This window comes from Chiloscyllium plagiosum, unplaced genomic scaffold (assembly GCF_037043375.1).
Source record: "Chiloscyllium plagiosum isolate Xiang-an unplaced genomic scaffold, Cpla_swu_hap1 HiC_scaffold_26, whole genome shotgun sequence".
NCBI classification, from domain to species: Eukaryota; Metazoa; Chordata; class Chondrichthyes; order Orectolobiformes; family Hemiscylliidae; genus Chiloscyllium; species Chiloscyllium plagiosum.
In genome coordinates this window covers 59,313,213-59,328,890 of record NW_028270164.1, presented here as the reverse complement: position 1 = coordinate 59,328,890, position 15,678 = coordinate 59,313,213, and positions in this window count along the sequence as shown.

The following is a 15,678-nucleotide window of genomic DNA, read 5'->3' as shown; positions in this document are numbered from 1 at the left end:
GGAGATGTTAAAGGGTCTGGTGGACAGGAACAAGGATCAAAGTGGAAATCCCCACAGGCAGGATGTTATCACTGTGGAAAGACAGGTCATTTTAAGAGAGTGTCCAGATCTGAAAAAGGAAGCAAAGGCAGTACTGTTTATGAACCTTGATGAAGAATAGGGGTGTCAGGAGTTCCTGCCCTCGGGGACCCACCAGGAACCCTTGATAAATTTAAAGGTGGGACTTTATAAAGAGGACGTAGTTTTCCTAGTCGATACGGGGGCAGTAAGGTCATCCTTAAATTGTAAGCCCAAGGGAGCGGGAACAAAAGAGTTAATTGGATTATGGCGACAGTTTTGTGATGAGAGGCATGAAGAATCAGTTTTGCGCTCATGACAAGATACTGTCACCAAATTGGGATTGAATTAACTGCAAATGGTGCGATGAAATCTGTTGAAGTTCTTAAAATTGCATGTGCTCAAGCAAAACAATTACAGAAACAGAATGAGAAGTCACAAGTGACTGGTAAACAAACAGAACTGTGCAATTACAGTTTTAAAACATTTTAGTCACTTGTTGCGTTTCCACCCTGAATTACAGATAATGATTTTCCTGGAGCTAACCCATCTATGTAACTGTATCTGCGAATTTTTTCCCTTCCTGTAACTGCCATCCATCACACCCTCTTATTCTTGTAAATTCCTCATTGCCTCTAACTGTTTCTCCAACTGATCCATTTGATCTGATAGGATTCGCAACTAATGACATATAATACAGATATAATCCTCAATAACCCTTAAACTCTCCCGAAACTCTCATATTGGCCAAGAAGAACATTTCACTCTACGAAGGGCCATTTTTGCTTCTTTCAACCTATAGACCCAGAAAATAGCACTGTCTTATTCCTCTACAAAACACTGCTCCAGGCTAACTTAATACTTAAGGCCGATATTTTTAAGTTTAATCAAGATTCATATCTCAACAAAACATATAATCAAGAAAGAACCCACTCTATTCACCACTGCAGACTTACAGCAAGGACACACTTAAAAGTATTCAACTTATCTGTTTCTGTGCTGTGACCTCTCCCAAACAGGTTCCTCCAAGATCAGATGTGAATTTCACTGTTTGTTAATTTTCCCAGATGCACTCCGAAGTCCAGCGATACATGACTTCAACAGTAAAGGCAGTAGCTGTACAGGTTCACTGCTGTGTCAGTTAGCAGTGTCTCTCTTTCCTGCACAGACCATGTGCTGCCTTTTTCTGTACCTCTCCCTGTTAAAAGTGCTGTTGTTTTGACTTCTTTTTTCCCCCAAAGTTGCAAAACAATGCAACAGCATATAAAACAGGAATTGCTGCTCCTGGAATTCGAGGAAATCACCTCCAACATCTAAAATACCTCAAAAAAGGAGCAGCCTGTTACAGCCAAAATTTTTTCCTGTCCTCCATCTTGGATTTTGTCTAAGTAGATTCAGAATTGGCTTGCCCATAGCACACAGACACTAGTGGTGGAAGTGTGTTTTTCTGGCTGGGGCTCTATGACTAGTGGTGTTTCACAAGGATCCACAGTGGGACCTGTTCTGTTTGTGATTAATATAAATGACTGAGATTAAAAGGTAGAGGGATGGGTTAGTTGGATGGAAATGAGACAAAGATTGGGAGAGTTGTGGATGGTGTAGAAAGTTGACAAAGGGCACAGTGCGATATAGATTAGTTGCAGATATGGGTTGAGAAATGGCAAATAAAGTTTAATCCAGGCAAGTGAGATGCTGCACTTTGGGAAATCAAATGTTAAGGGAATGTGTACAGTAATGGCAGGACTTAACAGCATTGATGTACAGAGGGGTCTTGGAGTCCTAGTCCATCAGCTAGGAAAGTCATCACACAAATAGATAGGTTGGTAAAGAAGGCATATGGCATGCTTGCATTTATTGGTCAGGGCATTGCGTACAAGAGTCAGGAAGTCATGTTGAAACTTATAAAACTTTGATTAGGCCACACTTCAAGTATTGCATTCAGTTCTGATTGCCACATTACAGGAACGGTGTGGTGGCTTTGCAGAGGGTGTAGAAGAAGTTTACCAAGATGCTGCCTTGATTGGAGGGGATGAGCTATAAGAAGAAGCTCGACAAATTAGGGTTTTCTCTGGAGCAGCTGAGGGGAAGCCTGATAGAAGTCTAAAAACTACAAGATGTTCTTGGTCAGAATCTTTATCCCAGAATCTCCACCGCACCGCATCTCTTCCACTTCACGCTCCTCCGCCCTTGAATCCCACCCCTCCAACTGCCACCAGGACAGAACCCCACTGGTCTTCACCTACCACCCCACCAACCTCCATGTACAGCGTATCATCCGCCGTCATTTCCACCACCTCCAAACGGACCCCACCACCAGGGATATATTTCCCTCCCCTCCCCTATCAGCGTTCTGAAAAGACCACTCCCGCCGTGACTCCCTCGTCAGGTCCACACACCCCATCAACCCAACCTCCACTCCTGGCACCTTCCCCTCAACCGCAAGAAATGCAAAACTTGCGCCCACACCTCCCCCCTTACTTCCCTCCAAGGCCCCAAGGGACACTTCCATATCGGTCACAAATTCACCTGCACCTCCACACACATCTATTGCATCCGCTGCACCCGATGTGGCCCCCTCTATATTGGGGAGACAGGCCGCCTACTTGCAGAACGCTTCAGAGAAGACCTCTGGGACTCCCGGACCAACCAACCCAACCACCCCATGGCTCAACACTTCAACTCTCCCCCCACTCCACCAAGGACATGCAGGTCCTTGGACTCCTCCATGGCAACACGACGGTTGGAGGAAGAGCGCCTCATCTTCCGCCTGGGAACCCTCCAACCACAAGGGATGAACTCAGATTTCTCCAGTTTCCTCATTTCCCCTCCCCCCACCTTGTCTCAGTCAAATCCCTCGAACTCAGCACTGCCTTCTTGACCCGCAATCTTCTTCCTGACCTCTCTGCCCCCACCCCACTCCGGCCTATCACCCTCACCTTGACCTCCCTCCACCTATCGCATTTCCAACGCCCCTCCCCCAAGTCCCTCCTCCCTATCTTTTATCTTAGCCTGCTGGACACGCTTTCCTCATTCCTGAAGAAGGGCTCATGCCCAAAACGTCGATTCTCCTGTTCCTTGGATGCTGCCTGACCTGCTGCGCTTTTCCAGCAACACATTTTCAGCTCTGATCTCCAGCATCTGCAGTCCTCACTTTCTCCCAGAATTGAAATATCTAATACACAGAGGCATGCATTTCAGGTGAGAAGGGAAAAGTTCAAAGGAGATGTGGGGGCAAGTGTTTTACACAGGGTGTGGTAGCAATCTGGAATGTGCTGCCAAGAGTCGGGGTGGAGGCACATACGATAGGGACGTTTTACGGGCTTTGAGATAAACACATGAATAAGCAAGGAATGAAGGCATATGGACCATGGAAAAGCAGAAGGGACAGATGGAATTTAACTCAGATAAATGTGAGGTAATGCACTTTGGAAGCAGTAATACAAGGGAGTGCACAATGAATGGCAGGACGCTATGAACCTCAAAAGAACAGAGAGATCTTGGAGTGTTTGTCCTCAACCCTGAAGTTGGCAGAACAAAATAATAGGGTAGTTATGAAGGCATCTGGGATACTCACCTTTATCAGCATGGCATAGATTATAAAAGTGGGGAGATCATATTAGAGCTATATAGTATTTTGGCTCAGCCACAACTGGAGTACAATGTGCAGTTCTGGTCTCTGTACTGTAGGAAAAATGTGATTGCACTAGAGGGGATGCAAAGGAGATTCACCAGGGTGTTTAGATTGGAGCACTTTAGCTATGAAGCATGAGTTATTTTCTTTGGCGCAGAGAAGTCTTAGGAGGGGTGGGGGACCTGATTGAGGTGTACAAAATTACGAAGGTCAAGGACAGGGTGGATAGAAAGCAGCTGTCTCCCTTAGTTGAAAGATCAATAAGAAGGAAGCATCATTTTAAAGTGAAATACAGGAGCTTTAGAGGGATTTTCAGAAAACATGTTTTCGCCCAAAGGATGGTAGGTGTCTGGAATTCATTTCCTGGGAGGGTAGTTGAGGTGAGTAGCCTCACAACCTTTAAAAGGTACTTGAATGAGCATTTGAAATATTATAACATTCAAGGCTATGAGCCTAGTGCTTGATGGTGGCACTAGTTTAGTGGTACAGGCTTGATGGGCTGAAGGGCTTCCTCTCAATTGCATGACTCAATGATTATAAGTCTCTGACATATAGGACTTAAAAATCATAGTTTATAGCAATGTTTCCAGAAAGATAAATTGGTTATATGTAGGTCTAGTATGAGTTTTGACTACAAAGAACAGAGACCGTTCCTGACCTGGGGAAGAACTGAACACTCTAAATTGTTCCCAGCTCCAAGCTGTTCAGTTACCTGTGAACCAATCATACAATAGTTGGCAGGCAAAAAAGTCTCTGTCATTGATAACTAGTCAATAATCATAGATTAATGGTAATCTTGTGGCCAACAAAAACTGCCTCAGTGCACCCCTCAGTTTCAAATCATCTACAGCTCTGCATTTAATATTTGTCCAAACAGGTGTTTATGGTGCCTGTGCTGGATGTCAGGTTACTTGCTTTCAAACCTGAAGCCACTCTTTCAACCTCTTTTTTAAAACTGTTCTTTCTCATTTCGGTCCACGATTCTTAAAAAACACACAAAAATTTCAAAAAGCAATTGCAAGTTGTGAATGAATGTATCTCCGTCACACAATGTAAGAGGCAATGATGTAAGGTTGCACTGGGTTTCGCAGCAAACGGGCATGCTCAACGTGGAAGAGAGTCTGCAGTAATATCTCAGTGGGTGTATAGGATGGGCTGAAGGACTAAAATTGTTGATGAATAAATATGTCCCTCTGAGACAGGCAAGAAGTGGTAAGATAAAGGAACCTTGGATGACGAGAGCGGTGGAGCTTCTCGTCAAAAGGAAGAAGGTAGCTTACATAAGGTGAAGGTAGCTAGGGTCAAGCTCAGCTGTACAGGATTACAGGCAGGTGAGGAAGGAGCTCAAAAATGGTCTGAGGAGAGCCAGGAGGGGGCACGAGAAAGGCTTGGCAGAACGGATTAGGGAGAACACAAAGGCATTTTACACTTATGTGAGGAATAAGAGAATGGTCAAAGAAAGAGTAGGGCCGATCAGGGATAGCATAGGGAATTTGTGTGTGGAGTCTGAGGAGGTAGGGGAAGCCCTAAATGAGTTTTTTGCTTCTGTCTTTACAAAAGAAACGAACTTTGTAGTGAATGAAACCTTTGAAGAGCAGGTGTGCATGCTGAAATGGATAGAGATAGAGGAAGCTGATGTGCCGAAAATTTTGTCAAACATTAAGATTGACAAGTCGCCAGGCCCGGATCAGATTTGTCCTCGGCTGCTTTGGAAAAGAGAAATGCAATTGCTTCGCCACTTGCGAAGATCTTTTCATCCTCACTCTCCACTGGAGTCATAGCTGAGGACTGGAGAGAGGCAAATGTAATTCCTCTCTACAAGAAAGGAAATAGGGAAATCCCCGGCAATTACAGACCAGTAAGTCTCACGTCTGTCGTCTGCAAGGTGCTAGAAAGGATTCTGAGGGATAGGATTTATGACCATCTGGAAGAGCATAGCTTGATTAAATGCAGTCAACACGGCTTTGTGAGGGGCAGGTCATGCCTCACAAACCTTATCGAGTTCTTTGAGGATGTGACTAGAAAAGTTGATGAGGGTCGAGCTGTGGATGTGGTATATATGGACTTCAGCAAGGCATTTGATAAGGTTCCCCATGGTAGGCTTATTCAGAAGGTCAGGAGGAATGGGATTCAGGGGAACATAGCTGTCTGGATACAGAATTGGCTGGCCAACAGAAGACAGCGAGTGGTACTTGAAGGAAAATATTCTGCCTGGAAGTCAGTGGTGATTGGTGTTCCACAGGGGTCTGTCCTTGGGCCTCTATTGTTTGTAATTTTTATTAATGACTTGGATGAGGGTATTGAAGGATGGATCAGCAAGTTTGCAGACGACACAAAGGTTGGAGGTGTCGTTGACAGTATAGAGGGCTGTTGTAGGCTGCAGTGGGACATTGACAGGATGCAGAGATGGGCTGAGAGGTGGCAGATGGAGTTCAACCTGGATAAATGCGAGGTGATGCATTTTGGAAAATCAAATCTGAAAGCTGAGTACAGGATTAAGGATAGGATTCTTGGCAGTGTGGAGGAACAGAGGGATCTTGGTGTGCAGGTACATAGATCCCTTAAAATGGCCACCCAAGTGGACAGGGTTGTTAAGAAAGCATATGGTGTTTTGGCTTTCATTTAACAGGGGGATTGAGTTTAAGAGTCGTGAGATCTTGTTGCAGCTCTATAAAACTTTGGTTAGACCGCACTTGGAATACTGCGTCCAGTTCTGGTCGCCCTATTATAAGGAAGATATGGATGCTTTGGAGAGGATTCAGAGGAGGTTTACCAGGATGCTGCCTGGACTGGAGGGCTTATCTTATGAGGAGAGGTTGACTGAGCTCGGACTTTTTTCATTGGAGAAAAGGAGGAGGAGAGGGACTTAATTGAGGTATACAAGATAATGAGAGGCATAGATAGAGTCAATAGCCAGAGACTATTTCCCAGGGCAGAAATGAATAACACGAGGGGTCATAGTTTTAAGCTGGTTGGAGGAAAGTATAGAGGGGATGTCAGAGGCGGGTTCTTTACACAGAGAGTTGTGAGAGCATGGAATGTGTTGCCAGCAGCAGTTGTGGAGGCAGGGTCATTGGGTACATTTAAGAGACTCCTGGACATGCATATGGTCACAGAAATTTGAGGGTGCATACATGAGGATCAGTGGTCGGCACAACATCGTGGGCTGATGTTCTATGTTCTAACAGCTGCCTGGGCATGCATGAGTCTTCTGAACGTTCCTGTACAATCAAAATTTGTTTTCTGTACTTGCAAGTAGCTTGTTTTCTGCATCTGCTTTTCTGTGCTGGCTGTTTGTATAAGAAAGAGAGTTTTGTTCTGAGATTTTGGACATCACCTCGGACCAGGATCACAAACAAAAAGCCAGAAACAAAACTAAGCCTCCAGACCAGCCATCAATCGAGGGGTCCCCAATGTGTAGGAGGGTGTGAGGCTCATTGCTTTCTTTTTCTTCCTTTTTCACTTTTATTACCCCACTAGATGTACATATTTCAGTCTTTTCCCCTTTTCTATTTTTTATTATTACTTAATAAATGTTCATATTTAAGCAATGTGCTGTTGTGGAGTCTTCTCTTAACATTTAACTGAATCCAAAACAATTGCTTGGATACACTTTGTGATCCAAACAGTGGGGTTTACATTGTAAGAAGCAATGCAATTAGTTCTCACCTTGGTTTAAAGTGTAAAAGGGAAGGCTGTAAGCATTCATTGATATTTAAAGTGTAAGGGGGAATGCAGTATGCTACCGCTTTGTTTTACAGTGGAAGAGGAATTGCAGTAAGATCACTGGGGTTTACAGTGTAAGAGGGATGCTACAATCTCTCACTGTGGCTTATCACGTAAGAATGTATGCAGTATTCTCTCACGTTCAGGCAGCTGTTGAATATCATCAACAATTTTAGAGTGTTAGAGGCAATGTATTTAGAACTCACTTGGATTTATAGTGTAACAGGCCAGACCCCCTCAAAATATTTTAAGAAGGTAGCCTGGACCCTAACTTTTTCTTATTTTAAAGGCAGATGTGAAGTAGATATTCCAGATGTGATGCAAGTGGTCAAACCACTTGGCTTTAAGCAAAACAGAATTTATTCACACTCCAGTTGAAACACAAACAAAAGAGAGTGGAATTTAGAAAAACAACTATTAGAAAACTTAATAGACCCATAACAGTAACTATTACTAATTAACTGTTCCACTACAGTAACATCCCTTAAACACACCCTTTGGCAAAAATGTAAATTCAAATACAAATTCTTACAGACAGAAGGGAGTAGCATCAAGAGAGAGATTTCAGAAGAAAGTCAGAGGAGTTCTTTCCCGAAGCTTGCAACTCCCCTGGACTCTCACATCTCGAGACTGCTACAGCTAAGACAAACTAGAAAACATGAAGTGGGAGAACTGGTCACTCCCCCCATTGTTAAAATTCTCTTTTCCTAGACTCTTTGGCACCTCTGCCTTTACAACCTCTTTTGAAAGAAACCAGTGACAAAATAACCTTTTAAAGTGATAGCATCGTCACAAGAGTTAGCCCTCACTGGTGTTTAAAGTGTACAGGGAATACAGTTAGCCTCAGAGAAAACAGTAACTGAGTTGTACAGTGTAAGAGGGAATAGTGTTAGCTGTCAGTTGACTTTGCAGTTTAACAAGGAATGCTGTATGGTCTCACTGGCGTTTTGTATACAAGAGAGAATATAGTTTACTCTAATTGAGGTTTTCAGTTATGCAGTGAACTTTCACTGTGGAATGCACTACTTTGAGCATTAACATTGAAGTGGCATTGTGGGGAACTAAATGGTGACATCTTGAAAAATGTCCATATTACAGAGAAGGAGTTGCTGGATGTCTTAAAACACATAAACATGGATCAATCCCCAGAACCTGATCAGGTATACACCAGAACTCTGTGGGAAGCGAGGGAAGTGATTGCTGGGCCTCTTGCTGAGATGTTTATGTCATCAATAGTCACAGGTGAGGTGCCAGAAGACCGGAGGTTGGCTAACGTGGTGCCACTGTTTAAGAAGGGTGGTAAGGAGAAGCCAGGGAACTATAGTCCAATGAGCCTGATATCAATGTTGGGCAAGTTGTTGGAGGGATTCTTGAGGAACAGAATTAATGTATTTGGAAAGGCAAGGACTGATTAGAGATAGTATGGCTTTGTGCATGGGAAATCATGTCACACTAACTTGATTACGTTGTTGGAAGAAGTAACAAAGAGGATTGATGAGGGCAGAGTGGTGGATGTGATCTATATAGACTTAAGTAAGGTGTTTTACAAGGTTCTGTATGGTAGACTGATTAGCAAGGTTAGATCACACGGAATGCATGGAGAATGAGCCATTTGGATACAGAACCGGCTCGAAAGTGGAAGACTGAGGGTGGTGGTGCAGGGTTGCTTTTCAGACTGGAGGCCTGTGACCAATGATGTGCCACAAGGTTTGGTGCAGGGTCCACTGCTTTTTGTCATTTATATAAATGGTTTGGATGTGAAAATAGGAGGTATAATTAGTAAGTTTGCAGGTGACACCAAAATTGGAGCTGTAGTGGACAGCGAGGAATGTTATATTGTTGTCCCGTTACCACCCCCAACGCCACCCCCACTGTGTGGAAGCAAAACACTCAGAGACACAGTGTAGTTTGCCTCCTTCATCTTTATTCCAGACCCTGGAGGGAGAGAGAACAATCACCCACGTGCAAAAAGACATGAATTCTCGGCAGGTCAGTCATTTATAGGGAGGATCATTTGGATAAGGCAACATACATATTGATTGAGTGACTATTACAATCAGTGAGTGTCAATAGTAAAGATTAAGCCATCTGGTGTTACACAATGAATGTTCTTAACCTTGTTAACTGACTTCACATAATGATACTTTTCACCTTATTACACTGACATTACATACTGAATTCTTCCAATATTGTTAAATGGCTCTCCATAATGAATGTATTTCCACCTTGTTAACCTATAACCCTTGCCTCCAGCACACCATTGTTAACTGTAGGTTCTTACCTGATCTGAGTCATGCTCAGCTGAACCTCTTGTTTCATAAAACTCAGAACTCTTTCCCTACCTGCTTATACCTATACACTTTCTCAACCTCAGAGTACAAAGGAACCTTGTTCAGGTGGACCATTGGAACAAGGAGTTGCAGATGGAGATTAATTTAGATAAATGTGAGGTGCCACATTTTGGAAAGGCAAATCCAGGCAGGAGTTATACACTTCATGCTAACATCTGGGAGAATGTTGCTGAACAAAGAGACCTTAGAGTGCATTCATTTAAAGTAAAGTCACAGGTAGAAAGTATAGGGAAGAAGGCATTTGATATGCTTTCGTTTATCGGTCAGACCATTGCGTATAGGAGTCATGTTGCAACTATACAGGACATTGGTTAGGCCACTTTTGGAATATTGTGTGTAATTCTGATCTCCCTCCTGAAGAAGGATGTTGTGAAACTTGAAAAGGTTCAGAAAAGGTTTACAACATGTTGCCAGGATTGGAGGGTTGAGCTGTAGGGAGAGGCTGAACAGCTGGGGCTGTTTTCCCTGGAGCGTTAAAAGCTGAGGGGTGACCTTATAGAGGTTTATGAAATATATGAGGGGCATGGACATGGTTAATAGACGGGATACTTTCCCTGGGATAGGGGAGTCCTGAATTAGAGGGCATAGGTTTGAGGTGAGAGAGGAAAGATTTAAAAGGACTTAAGGGGCAGTGTTTTCACGCAGAGGGTGGTGTGTGTATGGAATGAGCTGCCAGTGGAATTGGTAGAGGCTGGTACAATTACAACATTTAAAAGGCATCTGGATAGGTATGTGGTTAGGAAAGGTTCAGAGGGGTATGGACCATTACGAATATCTGGTCGGCATGGACGAGTTAGACCGAAGGGTCTGTTTCCATTGGACATCTCTATCATTGTATGAGACGAGTTAACTCTAACTTGGGTTTAGACTGTAAGATGGACTGCAATAAGCATTCACTGGAATATAAGAATGAATGTTGTTATCTCTCACTGGGCTTTACAGTGTGAGATGCAATGTCGTTGTCTCATTAGGGTTTGCAGTGAAAGAATGAATGTTGTTATCTCTCACTAGTGTTTATATGGAATGTTGTAGTTGTTTGCTAGGGTTTACAGGGTAATAAGGAATATTGAGAGTTGAAAAGTGGCACTGGAAAAGCACAGCAAGGCAGGCAGCATCCAAAGAATAGGAAAGTCCCTAACCATAACCCTCACTCTCACCCTAGCCATAACCCTAACCCTAACCGTTACCCTTTCATCAAGAATGTGGAGAGGGAAGGGGGCTGAGAGGTAAATAGAAGAGGTGGGGGCAGAGCTGGGGAGAAGGTTGGTGGAAAGGCGATAGGTGGATGCAGGTGGGAAGGAGAATGGGCAGGTAAGACAGGTCAAGAAGGCAACACCGAGTTGGAGGGAAGGGATATTTGGAAGCTGGTGAAGTTGATGTTGATGCCGTAAGGTTGGAGAGTGCCAAGGCAGAAGAGATGTTCTTCCTCCAGTTGGTGGGGTGGGGGTTTGTTTGGCAATGAATGAGGCCCAGGATTTACATGTCCCGGGGGACTGGGAGAGGAAGTTAAAGTGGTTGGCTACAGGGCAATGAGGTGGTTTGGTGTGTGCATCCGAGTGATGTTCTCTGAACCGCTCTGCAAGTTGGCTTCCTGTCTGTCTGATGTAGAGCATCACATCGAGAGCAATGGATACAGTAGATGAGGTGCAAGGATGTGCAGAAGAACCTCCGCTAGGTTTGAAATTATCCTTTAGGGCTTTTGAAGGAGGTGAGCGGGGGTGGGGTGTGGGCACAGGTTTTATACCTCATGTGACTACATGCAAAGGTGCCAGGTGTGGAAGGTGGGTTGGTGGGGAGGGCGAACCTAACAAGGCAGTCATTGAGGGGATGGTCTTTGCAGAATGCAAATAGGGGTGGGGAGGGAAATATTTGATGGTGGGGTCTGATTGTAGGTGGCAGAAATGACAGAGGATAATGGGCTGTATCCAGAGATTCGTGAGGTAGAAGGTGAGGACCAGGGGTTAGAAGGATGGAGTTCAAGGGCGGAGGTCCAGGAAGTGGAGGAGATGCACTGAAGGGCATTGTTGATCACATGGGAGGGAAAATTGCAGTCCTTAAAATAGGAGGACTTCTGGGATGTCAGGAAGGGAACCGGAGCACCCGGAGGAGACCCACACAGACACAGTGCAAACTCCACGCAGTCACCCGAGCTAAACACTGAGCCACTGTACCACTTCAGGGAAGGAAATTTGCCAACTTCACCTGGTCTGGCCGAGGTGTGACCTCTGACCCAATGTAGATGACTATGATCTGCCCTCTGAACAATTAAAGATGGACAATAAATGCTAGCTTCGCCAATGACATATAGGTCTCTTGAATTAATTTAAAAATTTTGTAACAGAGAATAAAGAGTAAATTGTCTTGGAAGCTTTCATTGGCGTTTTTCACTGTAAGAGCAATGTAGCTACACTTAATCAAGGGCAGCTAGTGGTGGGCAGTAAATGCTGTCTCAGGCACCAACATCCCATGGGATAAAATAAAACTCAGAGTCATAGTTTGAAATCAATGGGTTGCTCATTTGTGACAGAAATAAAAAAAATGTTCTGTCAGAGATTTGAGAATCTTTGGAGTTCTCTTCCTCAAAAGGGAGTGTCAAGTAGGATAGACTCTGGGAATGCCTGCATTACTTTCCTAGTTTTCTTAGTCTGCCTGTATGATTCTCATCTGCAATATGACCACCTCCCTATTGGTACCTCTGCCTTGCGGATGCACAAAAGAGACTCCAGCTGCTGCTCAAGTTCTTAAACCAATCTTGTGTAACCAGTGACACTTCCTGGTCATGTGTTCTTGTTTGGGACATATGGTACGTCCTTGTCTTAACACATACCTCAGGATGTACATCCCAGCTGTTCCCAAACACTTGCTATCCCATAATTCTGAAAACACTTTGTTACCCGAAGAATAAACATAAACTTACTATAAAATCCTATTTGTACCATAACTTAACTAATATTAACTCTATTTTACTTTGGTTTTACTTTATTATGTTATTTTAATTTGAATTGATTTAATTTTAATTCCTTTTTGCTAGTATCCCTTCCTGAAATCTAAATAGCTACTTCTTTCAATTTTTTTTTGTTTTAAGCAATTTAGACTCATTCACTAATAACAGCTTCTCACCAACTAATCAACTTACCAATTTCCTGTGAGTTTACTATTGAATTTTGTTCACATTTGGCCCAAGTAGCCCCAAGTAGAGGTATCTCCCAGGGGTCTGGCTGTCTCCACACTGCTCCTGCAATGTGTACAGCTGTAACAGAAGCCTCTTCCTATTACCCACACTCCCTTAAACTCTCTTGATACTGTTTTTATGAAGCCAATACCTGCTCTCCCCGATCTTTTTCATTTTTCTGCTCCTCTCTGTGTTTCGTCTGAAGCCTCTCCTTGCTACCTCTGCTCACTATTTTTCAAATCCCTGCCTCCCCTTGTGATGATGCTACTCCTTGAACAAGGGTAGGTTCCCCTTGTTTTTTTCTTTTCAGTAGGTTCTGAAATGTCTGCATGTATCTACTTAAATAAACTTTTAAGTTTAAAAGAACACTGTACAATGAAAGGAGAATGGCGAGCTCTCCCAGCTCAGCATTTCTCTGTTTTGGTTTGGTTTGCTTTTGGCAAGCAGTCAGTTGTGAAGCTGCTGGACCCAAAGAAGCAGCTCCCTGCTGATCCTCCCTCTCTCTGACATCTCTCCTGTAAAACTCTGGGTTGGATTTTATATTTTTTGCCAAGGGGTGTTTATGGGGATTGTTGCAGGAATTTGGAACAGCATCATTAAGTTGGGATGGTCTACTGGGTTTTTGGATAGGTTAAGTTATTCTGTATTTTGATTTCTTTTGATTGTGTTTCATTCAGTACTCTAAATAAATTCCATTCTTGACCAGCTGCATCACTCCTGGAATATCCATTTTACATCTGCTTAAAACAACTACAAAAGTTAGGGTCTGGGCTAACTTCTTGAAATGTCTGGGTGGGGTGTGGCTTGGTCCATAACACCTTCTTGGCATAATGTTTCAAATGAATCAAATTCAAATGAGGGCAGCATGGTGGCTCAGTGGTTAATACTGCTGCCTCCAAGGCCAGGGACCTGGGTGGTTCTGAATGGGACTTTTGGAGGTTTGATCTGGACTCGATGGGCTGAATGGCCTGCTTCCACACGAAAGGGATTATGTAAATTTTTAATTCTGTCTGTGAATGTGATCCACAATCTCCACAGCATGGCAAAATTAACAGTTGGACTGGGAGTCTGTGAATGGTCACAGTCTGTGGGTTGGATGGGCCTGCTGTGTGCTACACCTGCCTGTTCAGGTCAGCAACCCAGCCCAAGCTTCTACCACTCGGTGCCCAGCCTCAGCTACCCTGCATATCCCTGACTCTGGGCACCTCTACAACCACAGCCCTCCCTTCCACCAACCACTCAAACCCACGATGGTAGAGGTGCAGGTTCGTTAGTAGCGGCTCTCTTTGATGATATCCATTACTCCTGACGGTGGGAAGACCTGCATTAGTCAGGTCCTGGTAAAGGACAGGCAGTGTCCCAAAGGAGACCTGAAGACCCCGCAGTCTATGAACAGGAGCTTCATATTGTAACTGATGTCACGCACCCAGCGAAAGGAATATATTGTCAGGGGACACTATCTGGGAGGAAGGTCAATGTAAAGATATCGCAGCAGGATCCATAGATGTAAAGTCTCCATGTAGGTGCAGAGGCACATCAGTGACTGGTCACCGTCCTCAATGGGACAACCCCAAGCCTCAGCAATGACTCTTGTCCCAGAAGAGATGAACCAGTATCTCTGGATTTTTGTGACAAAACCAAGAAGCGAGGTCAAAGGGATGAGCAATACCATAGCAAGGAGGCCACCAGTTGGTTTATGACCAGCACTCGACTCCTGTATGATAGCACTTGGAGGAGTCCTGTTCAAGCAGCAAAGGTGAGCCAAGACTTTGGCTCCATCTCCTGCCTGTTCCTCAGCCGGGCTGAGATAGACCCCAGAGAGAAGAAATGGGTGGTGTTCCAATCAAACTCTCATAACCTCCTCCACCTGTCCCAGAGCAACATTCAGAGTTTGAAACGTTTGGCCATTGATCCTGACAGAAGTCATGGCCGAGTACACTGCCTGGCACCCATGCATCCTCCCCAGGTCAGCCAGGGTACTGAACATGAACAGCACATAGTCATCAACAGCCAAAAGAATCACCCCCATTCCCAGCCTATCCAGAGCCAATCCTGACAACCTCCTCCCCAAGAGGCACAGGAAGGGCTCCACATACATGCAATACAGCCAGCTAGACAAGGGGTAATCCTTACACACTCCTCTCCCAAAGGCAAGGGATGCATCAGGACCCATTCACTTTAATCAGACACTCCATGGCAGCATGCAGAAGTCAGATCTGGGTGATGAACTGCGTGCCCAACCCGAAAACTCACAGAGTCCTGCATAGATCCTCATGATCGACCTCATGTCGAATGCTTTCTCCTGATTGAGGGACAGGACTGGTACAGGGATAGGGTGTGAGACCGGGTTTGGGTGGGATGCTGTTCATAGGGTCACTGTAGCCTCATGAGGCTGAATGGTCTCTTTCTGTGCTGTAAGGATTCTATGATTCTAAGGTGTTCAACAGATCAATCCACTGGGAAAAGTGGATCAGGTCCCGGACCAGATGGACATTGCCATGGATCCTCAGCCTGGGACGATATACAGATTGATCAAGGTGGATCATGTGATCTAGCTCGGATCCCAAGCAAGAATGCAATGCCCTGGTGAAGATTTTATAATCTGTGCTGAGGCGGAGATGAGAAGTCAGTTTTTAAGTAAATGAAGGTTCCCCTTCTTTGGCAGCTGGACGATGAACTGCGCTGCGCCATGAAAGGAGGGAGCAGCTTTCCGGCTGTGAAGTATTCCTCCAGGACACACA